A 13,485-nucleotide genomic window follows, 5' to 3' on the forward strand; every position below is an offset into this window, starting at 1 on the left:
CTCTTCGACTCTTTGCAACCCCATGGACTGCAGCCTACCAGGCTCCTCTGTCCATGGGATTTTCCAGGCAAGAATACTGGAGTGGGTTGCCATTGCCTTAGCAGTAAAGTTGATAAGACTAGTCAATATCCCTCTTAGTAGCCTGCCATATTCTTTCTGCAGACACACTTGAGAGTGGGAGTTTCATGACTTAGATTCAGCAAAGGGACTAGAAAGCCCAGCTTAGGTTTCCAGAACTGTGCCTCATTCTTCAGTTTAGCTTTAACAGCTGTTGTTGTTCAATCTTCGTGGACTTGTAGTCCACCACACTCCTCTGTCTTTGGGGTTTTCCAGGCAAGAACACTGAAGTGGGCTGCCGTTTCTTTCTCCAGGAGTCTTCCCTACCCAAGAGAACCCACATATCCTGCATTAGAAGGCGGATTCCTTCCCACTGAGCCACCAGAGAAGTCCCAGTTTTGATAGCAAGGCCCTGCATTTTAAGATGAAGCAAATACTGGCCCAGCTATTCTTCTATTCATAAAGCTAGTACCTCTTTTCCCTTGGTCTTTGTTTGGCTATTCTTTACAGGAAGTGAGTGTACGATTCCAACAATAAGACTTTATCTTGAACTAAGACGTTTACTCGGAGAAGGCAACGGCACCCCACTCCAGTACTCTCGCCTGTTAAATCCCATGGACGGAGGAGCCTGGTAGGCTGCAGTCCATGGGGTGGCTAAGAGTCGGGCACGACTGAGCGATTTCACTTTCAGTCTTCACTTTCATGCATTGGAGAAGGAAACGGCAACCCACTCCAGTATTCTTGCCTGGAGAATCCCAGGGACAGAGGAGCCTAGTGGGCTGCCATCTATGGGGTCGCACAGAGTCGGACACGACTGAAGCGACTTAGCAGCAGCAGCAGCAGAAGACGTTTACTGCTGCTACTGCTGCTGCTGTTAAGTCGTTTCAGTCCTGTCCGACTCTGTGCAACCCCATAGATGGCAGCCCACCAGGCTCCGCCGTCTCTGGGATTCTCCAGGCAAGAACAATGGAGTGGGTTGCCATTTCTTTCTCCAATGCATGAAAGTGAAGAGTGAAAGTGAAGTTGCTCAGTCGTGTCTGACTCTTAGCGACCCCATGGACTGCAGCCTACCAGGCTCCTCCCTCCATGGGATTTTCCAGGCGAGAGTACTGGAGTGGGTTGCCAGTGCAGTATTGATCTAATCATTTCTAGGTTTTGTGCCAATATTGCATTTGTGAATAAAAAATATAGAATGCTTCAAAACTTCATCAAAGACTATTTTACTCTTTGAAAATGCCATTGTCAGTGATAATCTTCACTTGCCGATCTCCTATTTGTTTTCAAGAAAAGCATTCCTAAAAATTAGACTTAGATAGAATCTTAGAAGTCATTTAATTGAAATTTCCTCCTAATTCAAGAATTATACCAGCCACATGAGAAAATGTAATAGTTAACATTCAGAACTTTTTAGAAGACATTTTTGAATTCTAACATCAGATTCACCTAGGAACATGGAAACTTTCTGTCACATAAATATTTGAAGTTTATATTTAATTGTTAATTCAGTTCAGTTCAGTCGCTCAGTCGTGTCCAACTCTTCACGACCCCATGAATCGCAGCACGGCAGGCCTCCCTGTCCATCACCAACTCCCGGAGTTCACTCAGATACATGTCCATGGAGTCAGTGATGCCATCCAGCCATCTCATCCTCTGTCGTCCCCTTCTCCTCCTGCCCCCAATCCCTCCCAGCATCAGAGTCTTTTCCAATGAGTCAACTCTCCGCATGAGGTGGCCAAAGTACTGGAGTTTCAGCCTCAGCATCATTCCCTCCAAAGAAATTCCAGGGCTGATCTCCTTCAGAATGGACTGGTTGGATCTCCTTGCAGTCCAAGGGACTCTCAAGAGTCTTCTCCAACACCACAGTTCAAAAGCATCAATTCTTCAGCGCTCAGCCTTCTTCACAGTCCAACTCTCACATCCATACATGACCATAGGAAAAACCATAGCCTTGACTAGACGGACCTTTGTTGGCAAAGTAATGTCTCTGCTTTTGAATATGCTATCTAGGTTGGTCATAACTTTCCTTCCAAGGAGTAAGCGTCTTTTAATTTCATGGCTGCAGTCACCATCTGCAGGGATTTTGGAGCCCAGAAAAATAAAGTCTGACATCATTTCCACTGTTTCTCCATCTATTTCCCATGAAGTGATGGGACCAGATGCCATAATCTTCGTTTTCTGAATGTTGAGCTTTAAGCCAACTTTTTCACTCTCCACTTTCACTTTCATCAAGAGGCTTTTGAGTTCCTCTTCACTGTCTGCCATAAGGGTGGTGTCATCTGCATATCTGAGGTGATTGATATTTCTCCCGGCAATCTTGATTCCAGCTTGTGTTTCTTCCAGTCCAGCATTTCTCATGATGTACTCTGCATAGAAGTTAAATAAGCAGGGTGATAATATACAGCCTTGACATACTCCTTTTCCTATTTGGAACCAGTCTGTTGTTCCATGTCCAGTTCTAACTGTTGCTTCCTGACCTGCATACAGATTTCTCAAGAGGCAGATCAGGTGGTCTGGTATTCCCATCTCTTTCAGAATTTCCCACAATTTATTGTGATCCACACAGTCAAAGGCTTTGGCATAGTCAATAAAGCAGAAATAGATGTTTTTCTCGAACTCTCTTGCTTTTTCCATGATCCAGTGGATGTTGGCAATTTGATCTCGAGTTCCTCTGCCTTTTCTAAAACCAGCTTGAACATCAGGAAGTTCATGGTTCACATATTGCTGAAGCCTGGCTTGGAGAATTTTGAGCATTACTTTACTAGCGTGTGAGATGAGTGCAATTGTGTGGTAGTTTGAGCACTCTTTGGCATTGGCTTTCTTTGAGATTGGAATGAAAACTGACCTTTTCCAGTCCTGTGGCCACTGCTGAGTTTTCCAAATTTGCTGGCATATTGAGTGCAGCACTTTCACAGCATCATCTTTCAGGATTTGAAATAGCTCAACTGGAATTCCATCACCTCCACTAGCTTTGTTCGTAGTGATGCTTTCTAAGGCCCACTTGACTTCACATTCCAGGATGTCTGGCTCTAGGTCAGTGATCACACCATCGTGATTATCTGGGTCATGAAGATCTTTTTTGTACAGTTCTTCTGTGTATTCTTGCCATCTCTTCTTAATATCTTCTGCTTCTGTTAGGTCCATACCATTTCTGTCCTTTATTGAGCCCATCTTTGCATGAAATGTTCCCTTGGTATCTCTAATTTTCTTGAAGAGATCTCTAGTCTTTCCCATTCTGTTGTTTTCCTCTATTTCTTTGCATTGATTGCTGAGGAAGGCTTTCTTATCTCTTCTTGCTATTCTTTGGAACTCTGCATTCAGATGCTTATATCTTTCCTTTTCTCCTTTGCTTTTCACTCACAGCTATTTGTAAGGCCTTCCCAGACAGCCATTTTGCTTTTTTGCATTTCTTTTCCATGGGGATGGTCTTGATCCCTGTCTCCTGTACAAAGTCACGAACCTCCGTCCATAGTTCATCAGGCACTCTATCTATCAGATCTAGTCCCTTAAATCTATTTCCACTTTCACTGTATAATCATAAGGGATTTGATTTAGGTCATACCTGAATGGTCTAGTGGTTTTCCCTACTTTCTTCAATTTAAGTCTGAATTTGGCAATAAGGAGTTCATGATCTGAGCCACAGTCAGCTCCTAGTCTTGTTTTTGTTGACTGTATAGAGCTTCTCCATCTTTGGCTGCAAAGAATAGAATCAATCTGATTTCGGTGTTGACCATCTGGTGATGTCCATGTGTAGAGTCTTCTCTTGTGTTGTTGGAAGAGGGTGTTTGCTATGACCAGTGCATTTTCTCAGCAAAACTCTATTAGTCTTTGCCCTGCTTCATTCCATATTCCAAGGCCAAATTTGCCTGTTACTCCAGATGTTTCTTGACTTCCTACTTTTGCATTCCAGTCCCCTATAATGAAAAGGACATCTTTTGGGCGTGTTAGTTCTAAAAGGTCCCGTAGGTCTTCATAGAACCGTTCAACTTCAGCTTCTTCAGCGTTACTGGTTGGGGCATAGACTTGGATTACTGTGATATTGAATGGTTTGCCTTGGAAACGAACAGAGGTCATTCTGTCGTTTTTGAGATTGCATCCAAGTACTGCATTACAGACTCTTTTGTTGACTATGATGGCTACTCCATTTCTTTTAAGGGATTCCTGCCCTCAGTAGTAGATATAATGGTCATCTAAGTTAAATTCACCCTTTCCAGTCCATTTAAGTTCGCTGATTCCTAAAATGTCGACACTCACTCTTGCCATCTCCTGTTTGACCACTTCCAATACTTTGGCCACTTCATGCTAAGAGCTGACTCATTGGAAAAGACTCTGATGCTGGGAGGGATTGGGGGCAGGAGGAGAAGGGGACGACAGAGGATGAGATGGCTGGATGGCATCACTGACTTGATGGATGTGAGTCTGAGTGAACTCCGGGAGTTGGTGATGGACAGGGAACCTGGCGTGCTGCGATTCATGGGGTCGCAAAGAGTCGGACATGACTGAGTGACTGAACTGAACTGAACTGAATTTGCCTTGATTCATGGACCTAACATTCCAGGTTCCTATGCAATATTGCTCTTTACAGCATCGGACCTTGCTTCTATCACCAGTCACATCCACAAATGGGTATTGTTTTTGCTTTGACTCCATCCCTTCATTCTTTCTGGAGTTATTTCTCCACTGATCTCCAGTAGCATATTGGGCACCTACTGACCTACGGGGTTCCTTTTTCAGTATCCTATCATTTTGCCTTTTCATACTGTTCATGGGGTTCTCAAGGCAAGAATACTGAAGTGGTTTGCCATTCCCTTCTCCAGTGGACCACATTCTGTCAGACCTCTCCACCATGACCTGCCGATCTTGGGTTGCCTCACGGGCATGGCTTAGTTTCATTGAGTTAGACAAGGCTGTGGTCCTAGTCTGATTACATTGACTAGTTTTCTGTGATTATGTTTTCAGTGTGTCTGCCCTCTGATGCCCTCTTGCAACACCTACCGTCTTACTTGGGTTTCTCTTACCTTGGACGTGGAGTATCTCTTCACAGCTGCTCCAGCAAAGCATAGCCACTGCTCCTTACCTTGGACGACGGGTATCTCCTCACCGCCGCCCCTCCTGACCTTGAACGTGGAGTAGCTCCTCTCGGCCCTCCTGCACCCACGCAGCCACTGCTTCTTGGATGTGGGGTTGCTCCTCTTGGCCACCGCCCCTGACCTCGGACGTGGGGTAACTCCTCTCGGCTGCCCTGTGCCGTCACAGCCTGGCACTCACGGCCACCGCCCCTCCTGACCTCAGACACCGGGTAGCTCCTCTCGGCTCCTCCTGCCGAGGAAACGGAATATTACTCAGTCATTAAAAATAATACATTTGAATCAGTTCTAATGAGGTGGATGAAACTGGAGCCTATTATACAGAGTGAGGTAAGCCAGAAAGAAAAACACCAATACAGTATACTAACACAAATATATGGAATTTAGAAAGAAGTTAACGATAACCCTGTATGCGAGACAGCAAAAGAGACACAGATGTACTGAACAGTCTCTTGGACTCTGTGGGAGAGATTGAGGGTGGGATGATATGGGAGAATGGCATTGAAACATGTAAAATATCACATGTGAAACGAATTGCCAGTCCAGGTTTGATGCATGATACAGGGTGCTCAGGGCTGGTGCACTGGGATGACCCAGATGGATGGGATGGGGAAGGAAGTGGCAGGGGGGTTCGGGATGGGGAACACGTGTACACTCATGGTGGATTCAAGTCAATGTATGACAAAACCAATACAATATTGTAAAGTAAAATAAATAAATTAATTTTAAAAAAAAACCTCTGGTTAACCATAATTCCCACAAAAAATGTTTTATTAACTATCATACCGTAGTTTTTTGTCACATACCATAGTGCTCCACTGATTCAGCCAGAGAATACCCATTAGATGCAGTGACATAAAAACTGGCCATTCTCTGACCAATTTTCATTTTTTCACTAGTAAATGCTAACATAGTAAAGGAAACAAAAATTTTGTAGACTTTTTGAAAGTATGATTATCAAATCAGTATGATTTGATAGAAGTATAATACTGGTTTTGAAAATTAAAGAATTTAGCATACATTATACATGAGACATTTATATTTACTCTTTAACTGGAAGAATATTGATTTTTAATATCTCCATGTATCAAATTATTTAATTCTTAAAATTTCTTATTGCTCAGCTCTTTAAAATAATTTAAATCTTGGTAATAATCATTATAGCTCTTGTAAAGGTACCAAGCTTTAGAGTTAGACTTCATACACTGACCCATACATATGGTTCATTTTTACACCTCTCTGAACCTTAATTTCTTCATTGAGAAATAGTGAAATATGCCTAGCAAAGTTTTTGGAGAGTTTAATTAGTGTGTTTAAAATCCAGCACAGTTCTTGACTTAGTAACTGAGTCCTATTATTATTATTCTAACAGTTTCAGTAGATCTCAGTATTTTAAATTTAGATGACTTAGAAAGAAAAAGTACATTCTTTCATGAAGAAAATTAAAGAGTAGGAAAAGAATGGCTTTCATAGCACTTTATTTAATCTTCTAAGTCCTTTGTTAATATTTTTCATAGTACTATGATACGCTAAACATTAAAATATTAATTTTGGTTCTATTTGACTAATGAAAATAATTTTTTATTATTGAAAAGACAAGTGTTTTATTTTTAATAGTAAAGACTAAAAATCATAAGCTGTTATAAGAAAAAATTATTCAAAATTTAAGACTATCCCTTATGGAAAAAGCTATTTTTGTTATTTCCTAGGAAGGAACTCCAAAAACAATGCATCTTTGAATAGACTTACACAGGAAATCACAGTTAAAGAAACTGGAAATTATTGAAAGAAAATAAAGGTCACTCTAGAGTCCATGATATTTTATAGGTTTTATAGATTTTTATAGGTTTATCCTATCTATTAGAAGGTAAAGACTGTTTTCACCTTTTAAAAGAACCAAAAAAGAAGAAAATGGGTTTTAAATCATACCAAAATACATACATGATAAACTTCTGAGGTAGCTTCTGAGATTATGTTGAAATTTGTTTTACTTAGATTTAGTTCTTATATGATAGTGTCATTGCTAAGGTTTCTACTTTCATGAAAATGCTTAAAATAGTAATATCTCTAGAATTTGTCTTCTGTAATATTTAATAGGCTCTAGGTTCCTTTTGGGGGGCTAAAAAATCACTGCAGATGATGATTGCAGCCATGAAATTAAAAGACACTTACCCTTTGGAAGGAAAGTTATGACAAACCTAGACAGCATATTAAAAAGCAGAAATATTACTTTGCCAACAAAGGTCCATCTAGTCAAGGCTATGGTTTTTCCAGTGGTCATGTATGGATGTGAGAGTTGGACTGTGAAGAAAGCTGAGCGCCAAAGAATTGATGCTTTTGAACTGTGGTATTGGAGAAGACTCTTGAGAGTCCCTTGGACTGCAAGGAGATCCAACCAGTCCATTCTGAAGGAGATCAGTCCTGGGTGTTCATTGGAAGGACTGATGCTGAGGCTGAAACTCTAATACTTTGGCCACCTCATTGGAAGAGTTGACTCATTTAAAAAGACCCTGATGCTGGGAGGGATTGGGGGCAGGAGGAGAATGGGACAACAGAGGATGAGATGGCTGGATGGCATCACCGACTCGATGCATATGACTTTGAGTCAACACTGGGAGTTGGTGATGGACAGGGAGGACTGGCGTGCTGCTATTCATGGGGTCACAAAAAATAGGACACGACTGAGCGACTGAACTGAACTGAACTGAGGTTTCTTTAAAAGTACTTGAATCTCCCACTCTGATAGCATAGTAGCAGTCCCCTGGAGAAGGAAATGACATCCCACTCCAGTATTCTTACCTGGAGAATTCCATGGACAGAGGAGCCTGGCAGGCTACAGTCCATGACTGAGTGACTGAGTACAGAAGAGGAAGTACTGAATGGAACAGGTGACGCAAAAGTGATGCCCCCAAATAATTGCACTTTCTTTTTTTATTTTATTTATTTACTTGTTTATTTTCTATTTTTTGGCTGTGTTGGGTCTTCATTGCTGCATGGGCCTTTTTCTAGTTGCAGCAAGAGAGGGCTACGCTCTAGTTGCACTGCACAGGCTTCTCATTGGGCTTCCCTCATAGCTCAGTTGGTAAAGAATCCGCCTGCCATGCAGGAGACCCCAGTTCTATGCCTAGGTCAGGAAGATCCCCTGGAGAAAGGATAGGCTACCCGCTCCAGTTTTCTTGGGCTTCCCTTGTGGCTCAGCTGGTAAAGAATCCAACCGCAATATGGGAGACCTGGGTTCAATCCCTGTGTTGGGAAAAACCCCTGGAGAAAGGAAAGGCTACCCATTCCATTATTCTGGCCTGGAGAATTCCATGGACTGTACAGTCCATGGGGTTGCAAAGAGTCGGACACAACTGAGGTACTTTCGCCACCATCTCTTGTTGCTGAACACAGACTCTAGGGCATGCAGGCTTCAACAGTGGCAGCACACAGGCTCAGGAGTTGTGGTTACCAGGCTCTATAGCACAGGCTCAATAGTTGTGGCACATGAGCCTAGTCTCTCCTCGGCATGTGGATCTTCCAGGATCAGGGATCAAACCCATGTATCCTGCATTGGCAGACAGATTCTCTACCACTGAGTCACCAAGGAAACCCAAGTGCACTTTCAATATGAAGTTTTCCTTGAAAAGTAAGAACTAAAATCAGTAAGATCAGTCATTATTACCACAGGTTTATTGGCTCTCCATATAAAAAGGATTCTAAATACCATTAGTTTAATTTGTGTCACAGTTTTTAGCAATAATCCTGTTTAGTTCTTTCCAAACTTCTCTTTGAGTCTAAATTCCATATTAGAAAATTCCAAATGAATATGAAAACTTAAAGTTGTTAACCTTCTTTTTAAATTATTGCTTTCAGCATTAGGCTTCAGAGAACATTAAATATCTGAAAATTAAAAAACATTTGGTACTTTGCCGGGAGCCAGCACAGGAGTCCCCACCCATAACAAGGTTATGTGGGAGTTCTGGTGGGCAAGGCGAGCCAGAACTCAAGGGGTGCCCCTCTGGGCCTGCCTGAGCGTCTACCCCAAAACCACAGTCTGCCTACTTTACTGCTTTGTGCTCTCACCTACACCTCTGACTTTACGGGGGCTTTCCCCCACCACCATCTCTCTCTCTGAAAAAGAGATAACTTACAGCTCCAGTTAATAAAGTTCCTGGGCGTGACAAGAGTGTTTTAGTTCACAAACCCCTCAGATGGCTCTCTAACTTGCCTGACAGGTTTACCCGGACTCCTACAGCTATGCATATGATTGTTTAGTCTCCCAGCAGGGAGAGGCACGGGGAGCTTAAGATATTCATGTAGTATAGAGCCTCTTGGAGAGTTAGAAATTGTCAGAATAGAACTAGTAGAAGATTTCATTGCTGAGCCAATGCTTGCTGTCAAGTTTCCACATCCCCTGTATTGTATCCTTGGAAGTGTATTAATTAATATAGTTGGTATGTAGAAAAAATAAGTAGTGGCCTTGGTATTAACAACTTTAGCCCCTTAAGGTAATAAATTCTTTCCTTTGTTGTAAACCCACTGCACCTTTGCCCTATAGGAATGCAACTTTTAACATCTTCGGAGGATGGCGCCAAACTTTAAAATAATTACTCTTAGAGAAAATAAGTCTTATGGTTGACAAACCTTTGTCAGAGTCATAAAATGTTAACAGGCCTTCTGGCCAGAAGATGATGTAAATCACCTAAACCATTTGTATACGATAAGTTTGCAGAAAAGAAACCCTGGTTTCGATAAGGATCAAAGACTGCTGACTTTGCATGATTTCACACCCCCTATTTTCTGGGCTCCGAAATCACTACAGATGGTGACTGCAGCCATGAAATTAAAAGACGCTTACTCCTTGGAAGGAAAGTTATGACCAACCTAGATAGCATATTCAAAAGCAGAGACATTACTTTGCCAACAAAGGTTCGTCTAGTCAAGGCTATGGTTTTTCCAGTGGTCATGTATGGATGTGAGAGTTGGACTGTGAAGAAGGCTGAGTGCCAAAGAATTGATGCTTTTGAACTGTGGTGTTGGAGAAGACTCTTGAGAGTCCCTTGGACTGCAAGGAGATCCAACCAGTCCGTTCTGAAGGCGATCAGCCCTGGGATTTCTTTGGAAGGAATGATGTTAAAGCTGAAACTCCAGTACTTTGGCTACCTCATGTGAAGAGATGACTCACTGGAAAAGACTCTGATGCTGGGAGGGATTGGGGGCAGGAGGAGAAGGGGACGACAGAGGATGAGATGGCTGGATGGCATCACTGACTCGATGGACATGAGTCTCAGTGAACTCTGGGAGTTGGGGATGGACAGGGAGGCCTGGCGTGCTGCAATTCATGGGGTCGCAAAGAGTCGGACACGACTGAGTGAGTGATCTGATCTAATGATCTGATCTGATTATCCTCTGTGTGCAACTTAGGGTATAAAAGCCCCTGTTGAAAATAAAGCTACGGGCCTTGCTCACCGAAGCTTGGTCTCCCCATGTCGTTCTTTCTCTCACCTTCTGGCTGAATTCCCATCTGGAGCATAGAGGCTCGTCCAGCCTACTAATTTTGCCTGGGCTTCTAAGATGTCTCCTCTCCTTCGGGAGAACGGGAGGATGCCTGCAGCCTACGTAGGTGACGCAAACTCTTTGTCTTGGAGTTTTATTGGTTTTCTACATAAACCAAGTTATTCAGCCTCTTTTCTCCACTGAATTTTCTCACTGAGCTATCCCTATTTAACCACTGTTTATATCTCTAATTAATACTTAATTAAGCTATTGTGATTCTAAATCGCCGGAGAAGGCAATGGCACCCCACTCCAGTACTCTTGCCTGGAAAATCCCACGGATGGAGGAGCCTGGTAGGCTCCAGTCCCTGGGGTCGCTAAGAGTCGGGCACGACTGAGCGCCTTCACTTTCACTTTTCACTTTCATGCATTGGAGAAGGAAATGGCAACCCACTCCAGTATTCTTGCCTGGAGAATCCCAGGGACAGAGAAGCCTGGTGGGCTGCCATCTATGGGGTCACACAGAGTCGGACATGACTGAAGTGACTTAGCAGCAGCAGCAGCAGCAGCAGCATTCTAAATTGCTGATGCCGTCATCCTGAGGGAATCCCTGGATCCAACCAGGGCTGGACCCCAGCAGTACTCCTTTTCTAGCTGAGCAAAATTTCATTTAAGAAATGGTATAGAATAAATCAGAGATAGCACATTAAAACAGACTGGTAATATCCTGGCAAATTCACACATAAGTATCTTACAGCAATGCCACTGTCAGGTTTCAAATCACAAATAGCAATGTTCTCAAACTAAGTCCTTCCAATACTGATAAATAAATGCCCTCAAACATTCTCTAAAGCAGAAATGTTTTATCAGTTTATGGAATACAGGTGTACCTCAGCAATATTGCAGGACTGATTCCAGACCCTTGAAATTAAGCAGATATCACAATAACGCAAGTCACATACATTTTTTAATTTCCTAGTGCATATTATGACACCCCAATCCAGTACTCTTGCCTGGAAAATCCCATGGACAGAGGAGCCTGGTAGGCTGCAGTCCATGGGGTCGAGAAGAGTCAGACACGACTGAGCGACTTCACTTTCTCTTTTCACTTTCATGCATTGGAGAAGGAAATGGCAACCCACTCCAGTGTTCTTGCCTGGAGAATCCCAGGGACAGAGGAGCCTGGTGGGCTGCTGTCTATGGGGTCGCACAGAGTCAGACATGACTGAAGCAACTTAGCATAGCATAGCATGAAGTTACGCACATTGACTGACTCTTCCTTTCAAGAGCAATTTCTCTGTAGCATGCCCTGCTGTTTCATAGCAGTTTACACATAGTCGAACTTCTTTCAAAATTGGAATCAATCTTTCAAGCCTTGCCAGTGCTTTATCAACAAGGTTTACTTAATATTCTAAATCCTTTGTTGTCATTTCAACAACCTTCATAGCATCTTCACCAGGGGTGGCTTCCATCTCAAGAAACCATTTTCTTTGCTCTTCCATAAGAGGCAACTCTTCATCCATTCATGTTTTATCATGAAATTGCAGCAATTCAGTCATCTTCATGCTTGACTTCTAATTCTAGTTCTCTTGCTATTTCCATAACAATAGCAGTTCCTTCCTCTATTGAAGTTTTGAACCTCTCAAAGTCACTCATAGGGTTGGGATCAAATTCCTGTTAATGTTGATATTTTGACCCATGACTCATGAATGTTCTCAATGGCATCTAAAAAGGTGAATCCCCATCAGAAGATTTTCAAGTTACTTGGCTTAGATCCATCAGAGTAATCACCATCTGTGGAAGCTATAGACTTATAAAATGTATTTCTTAAATAATAAGATTTGAAAGTTAAAGTCATGGGCTGCAGAATGGATGTTGTACTAGCAGGCATAAAAAGAACATTAAACTGACTGTACAGCTCCCTTAGAACTCTTGAATGACCAGGTACATTGTCAATAACCAATAATGTTTTGATTCTTTACTTCTGAGCAGTAAATTTCAACAATACATTTAAAATATACAGTATACCATGTTGTAAACCATGAAAATTCTTAAAGAGATAGGAATACCAGACCACTTTAACTGTCTCCTGAGAAACCTATATGCAGGTCAAGAAGCAACAGTTAGAACCAGACATGGAACAACAGACTGCTTCCAAGTTGGGAAAAGAGTACAAAAAGGGTGTATATTGACACACTGCTTATTTAACCTATATGCAGAGTACGTCATGCAAAATGCAGAGCTGGATGAATCACAAGCTGGAGTCATGATTGCCAGGAGAGGCTGCTCTGGTGATCCAGTGGTTAAGAATCCACCTGCCAATGCAGGCACATGGGTTTGATCCCTGCTCTGGGAAGATTCCACATGCTGCTGAGCAACTAACTCATGGGCCACAACTATTAAGTTTGTGCTCTAGAGCCCAGGAGCCCCAACTACTGAGCCCATGCCCTGCAACTACTGAAGCCCATGCTCCACAACGAGAGAAGCCACCACAATGAGAAGTCATGCACTGCAACTAGAGAGTAGCCCTTCCTTGCCACAACTAGAGAAAAGCCAGTGCAGCAATGAAGAACAAGCACAGCCATAAATAAATAATAAAATATCTATTAAAAAATTAAGATATCTAAAAAAAAAGATTGCTGGGAGAAATATCAACAAAAAAAGATTGCTGTGGTATTATCATCAGATAAGCAGATGATACCACAATAATGGCAGAAAGTGAAGAGGAATTTTTCATACTGTTCCTCATCCAACCATCTCATCCTCTGTTGTCCCCTTCTCCTCCTGCCCTCAATCTTTCCCAGCATCAGGATCTGTTCCCAATGAGTCAGCTCTTCGCATCAGGTGGCCAAAGTACTGGAGTTTCA

At 42.4% G+C, this 13,485-nt stretch overlaps 1 pseudogene; it reads right to left on the reverse strand.

Annotated features, from left to right (window-relative positions):
• The window catches only part of LOC129656412 (bile acid receptor-like), a 43,504-nt pseudogene that overhangs the window by 8,760 nt on the left and 21,259 nt on the right, over positions 1-13,485 (reverse strand).

Source organism: Bubalus kerabau, chromosome 6 (genome assembly GCF_029407905.1).
Source record: "Bubalus kerabau isolate K-KA32 ecotype Philippines breed swamp buffalo chromosome 6, PCC_UOA_SB_1v2, whole genome shotgun sequence".
In the NCBI taxonomy this organism is placed as follows: domain Eukaryota; kingdom Metazoa; phylum Chordata; class Mammalia; order Artiodactyla; family Bovidae; genus Bubalus; species Bubalus kerabau.